Source organism: Penaeus monodon, chromosome 11, assembly GCF_015228065.2.
Source record: "Penaeus monodon isolate SGIC_2016 chromosome 11, NSTDA_Pmon_1, whole genome shotgun sequence".
Classification (NCBI taxonomy): domain Eukaryota; kingdom Metazoa; phylum Arthropoda; class Malacostraca; order Decapoda; family Penaeidae; genus Penaeus; species Penaeus monodon.
Window position 1 is genome coordinate 14,002,154 of NC_051396.1, and position 4,967 is coordinate 14,007,120.

Below are 4,967 nucleotides of genomic sequence, written 5' to 3' on the forward strand. Positions count from 1 at the left end.
TTTTCCCCCCCCCCCCATTTTTTTTTTTTTTTTTTTTTTTTTTTTTTTTTTTTTTTTTTTTTTTTTTTTTTTTTTTTAAAATCTTTTTCCTCCCCCCCCCTTTTTCTCTCTCTCTCTCTCCCCCCCCCCCCCAGTCTCTTCCCCCCCACTCTCTCTCCCCCCCCCCTCTCCCCCTCCCCTCTTTTCCCCCTTCTCCCTCTCCTTTTCCCAGGCTCTCTCTCTCTCTCTCTCTCTCTCTCTCCTCCTCCCTCCCCTCTCTCTCTCTTCGGGCTCTCCCCTCTCTTTCTCCTCTCCTCCTCGTTTTTTTCTCTCTCTTTTCACTCCCCTCTTTTCCTCCTCCTCTCTCTTCCTCCTCCCCTCTCTCCTCCTCTCTCTCCTCTTCCCCTCTCTCTCTCTTTTTCTTTCTCTTCTCTTAGTCCTTCTCTCTTTCTCTCTCTCTCCTTCCCCCCCCCCCCCCAATCTCACTCCCCCCCCGTTTCTCTTTCTCTCCTTGTTTCCCTCCCTCCTTCCATCTTTCTCTCTCTCTCTCCCCTTCTCTCCTTCCTCCCCCCTTTCTCCTCCCCCCTTTCTTCCCTCTCATCCCCAGCCTCTCTCTCGCTCTTTTTTTCTTCCCCGTCTTTTCTTCTTTTTCTTTTCTCTTTTTCCTCTCTTCTCTCCCTCTCCTCTCTCTCTCTCTCTCCCCCTCTTCCCCCTCTCCTTTTTATTCTTTTTTTTTTCCTCTCTCTCTCTCTTCGGTTTCAAATCCCCCTTTTTTCTCTCGTCCCTCTCTCTCTTTTTCTCTCTCGGCTCCCCTCTCTCCCCCTCTCCCCTCTTTTCTTCCTCTTCTTTTCTTCTCCCCCGTCTCCTCTCCCCTCGTTTCTTCCCCCTGTTTTCTGTTTTCCCCTTTTCTTTTGTCCTTCCGTCTTTCTTCTTCGTCTTTTTTCTTCTTCTTCCTTTTTCTTTTTTTTCTCTCTCTTCCCCTCTCTCCTCTCTTCTCTCCCCTCTTCCCCTCTCTCCCCCTCTCTCTCCTTCTCTCCCCCTTTCTTCCCTCTCTCCCCCCTTCCCTCCTCTCTCTCCTCTCTTCTCTCTCTCCTTCTTTTTTGTCTGTCCTCTGCTGTCTGTTCTCTTTTCTTCTCTTTTTGTCTGCCGTCTGTTTTTGTTTTCTCTCTTTCTGTTTGCTGCCGTCCTTTTTCTTCTGTCTTTGTCTGTCTGTCTGCCCTGTCTCTCTCTCTCTCTCCCCCTTCTCTTTCTCTTTTCCCCTCTCTCTTCCCCCTCCTCCCCCCTCCCTCTTTTCCCCTTTCTTTTCTCCCCCCGATAAAACCCCCTCCCCTCTCTCTCTTCCGTTTTCCCTTTTCTTTTCTCTCTCTTTTTTTTTCCGTCTTTTTCCCTCTTTTTTCTCTCCACCCGCTCATTCCTCTCTCTCTCTTTTTCTTCCCTCTCTTCTCTTCTGCTTCTCCCCCTTCTCCCCCCTCTCATTCTCTCTCCCCCCTCTCTCTCCTCTCTCCTCCCCTTTCTCTCTCTCTCTCTCTTCCCGTTTCCTCTCTCTTCTCCTCTCTCTCTCTTCTCTTTTCCCCTTCCTCTCTCCTCCCTCTCTTCTTCCCCCCTCCCTTTCCTCCCTTTTCTCTCGGTCCCCTCTCTCTCTCCCTCTTCCCCCTCTCTCCTCTCGCCTTTTTCTCTCTCTTTTTTCTCTTTCTCACCCCCTTTTTTCCCCCTCTTCTCTCCCCTCTCTCCCCCTCTCTCTTTTTTTTTCTTTTTTTTCCCCCTTCCCTCTCTTTCTCTCTCTCCTCTTCCTGCTTCTTCTTCTTCTTCTGTTTGTCTTCTGTTTGTCTGTCTCTCTCTCTCTCTCTCGCCGCCCCCCGTCTTCTTTTTCCTTCTTCTTCTTTTTCCTTTTTCCCCTTTCCTTTCCTCTCTCTCTCCCCCTCCTCTTCCCCCTTTCTTTTCCCCTTCTTTCTTCTCTCCCCCCTCTCGCTCTCCTCTCTTTCTCCTTCTCTCCTCCCCTCCTCTCTCTTCTCTCCTTCTCTCTCTCTCTCTCTCCCTCTTTTCTCTCCCCTCCTCTCTCTTTCTCTCTCTCCTCTTCCTCTCTCTTTTTCCTCTCTCTCCTCTCTCCCCTCCTTTTCTCTTCTCCCCCTTCTCTCTTTCCTTCCCCCAAATCTCCCCTTCTTTCTCCCTCTCCTCTCTCCTCTCTCTCTCCTCTCTCTCTCTCTCTCTGTCGCTCTCTCTCTCTCTCTCTCTCTCTCTGTTTGTCTGTCCGTCTGTCTGTCTGTCTCTCTCTCTCTCTGTTTGTCTGTCCGTCTGTCTGTCTGTCTGTCTGTCTCTCTCTCTCTCTCTCTTTTCCCCCTCCCTCCCTTCCACCCCCTCTCTCTCCCCTCCCTCCTCGTCCCTTCTCTCTCTCTCCCTTCTCTCCTCTCCGTCTCTCCTCCCTCCTTCCCTCTCTCTTTTTGACGTTATGTAAGGGATTGTATGATGCTAGGTGTACCTGAACTATTTAACATCGTGATTGATATTATTATCTTTATCTTTTTCTTCCTTTTCATCATCGTCGCCATCGTCATCGTCACCATTGTTGTCATCGCCGTCGGTAGTGTCATCATCGTCATTGTCGTCATCATCATCATCATTATCAGTGTCATCGACATTATCTTTATCATTATCATTAGTATCACTATTATTACCATTGGTATTGTATTATTGTGTTCCATAATTTTTTTTCATTTTATTTTTTGAATTTTTATTGTATTTCTCATCATTGATATTGTTTTTTTAAACCCTTTTTGTTCTTTTTTTATAATTTTTTGATATCTTTGTTATCATTATTGATATTATCACCATTATTGATATTAACATCAATATTGATTCAATGATTATTGTTGATATCATTATAAACATTATTGGTATCATTATCATCATTATCTATATTGCTATTATCATCACTGATGTTATTACTATCAATTTTGTAATTATCATCATTTCTCGTTTAAACAATATCATCATTATTGTATCATTATCATATTTATTTATCATTATCATATTTATTGATTCATTATCAATTTTTTTGATATATTTCGTCCCCCCTTTTTCCCTTATACATTGATGTTGTCATTGCATTTTTTTACTCTCATTTTTTATTATATTTCCCTTGTTATTTTTGTTTTTATTGCTTTTCCGATATTTCCATTTTGTTGTTTAAAACCCTCCCTATTGTTTAGATTTTTTCCGAGGAATAGCAATACCACAAAGAGCATTTATATTTCGATCATTATCATTGCCTTGTCATTAATTTCATCAGCAATACTGACTATTCAAATTTTCTGTGTGTGGAAACTATCTATGTTATCCATATTCAAACATATATGTGTGCCACAAGTACATATACATATAAATACACGTACATTCTCCCACGTATACATGCATCAGACACATAGCCGCATGTACATATACAGGCAGCCACGTACTATCCATGCAACCAAACGCGCACTTATGATTAATAATCTATAAATACCACCTACTCGAATACATCAAGTCACTTTGTGGATTCTGAGTAACTTTGAGTAAAAATAGGAATAAGTCAAGCTTATTAGGCACCCTAATTCAGTAATAATGGCCATCGTCTTGATCTATTGCGACATGATTACGCAAGTAAGCTAAAGTTGATGATCCATTTTAGGAGAAATATAAGATGTCGTGGAATATGTTCGATGTGTCTGTGCGTTAGTGCCCGTGTGTGTGTGTGTGTGTGTGAATCTGAGTGGGCGTATGTGTACGTTTATATAATTGTGATTTTTTTTTCTTTCTTTCTTTCTTTTCTTTTCTTTTTACGTGAGAAATATTTTGATGTCCTTGTGTATGTGCGTGTATAAGTCTATGAGGGGTGTTCATGATTTATGCTTGTGAAATAGGGTTTTTAGAGCAACGTTTGAATCGGGAAGTGCGTATACTTGACAGTGCTTTTTCGACAGACAGGGTGATTGGCTTCTGCTTTTCAGGTGTGATGTGGAAAACACACACACACACATAAGCAAACAAACACGCTCATATAGACATAGACACCCACACACACACACACACACACACATTATCATTACACACACACACGCACACACACACACAAACACACACCGACCCCCCCCCCCCCCATCTCCACACACACTTCTAACACCCCTCTCATCTCCAACGGATATACTTCCTAGCCACCTCCTGCACCACACACACTTTCTACCTCCTCTAACCCCCCCCCCCTTTTCTTCCCTCACACACACCTCACCGCTGCTCCACACCCACCTCTAACCCCCTTCCTCCACACACACCTCTAACCCTCTTCCTCCACACACACACTCCCCTTCCTCCTTCATACTTCCCCCTCCCTTCCCCTCCCACACACACACTTCTAATCCCCTCCTCCACACATGCCTCCTCCCCCGTCTCCTTACACAGCGGCAGAGGCGCACACGAACCTGCATATCCTAAAGGAGAAGCAGCGCTCAACACGTGAATGCTCTTTGCAACAGCGCCTCCGGGGGGGATCACCTCCTTCCTCTCACTTACTTCGCTCGACAAACATTTTTCTGGATCCAAAATTTCCCACGAGGGGGACACGGAGGGCAAGAAGGCAGGTAGGAAATGTCGCTTGCAGGTTGTTGCAACTGCAGGAGCGTTTGTTTACCTCTGGGATCTGCCTACCTGCTCCTGTGTGTATGTGCGGTGGTGAAGGCGGGGGTGAAATGAGAGTCTGTGTGCGTTTTGAACGTGTGTTAATATCCACACTCCGTTGTGATTTTTTCTTCTTCTCTGTTCATTCACGTGTTCGTTGTTATTCACGGTCTTCAGAAATTACTGTTCTCTATGTATTTAGATATCTTCAGCTGTTCAGGGTTTCTGCTTATTTTCGTTTATTCATGTTTTATATAACTTTTTCTGTCTATTCACAGTATTCTTTTCTAGTCTTTGTATATTAACGTCTTTATCGTTTATCTCCCTCGCTCCTCCTCCAT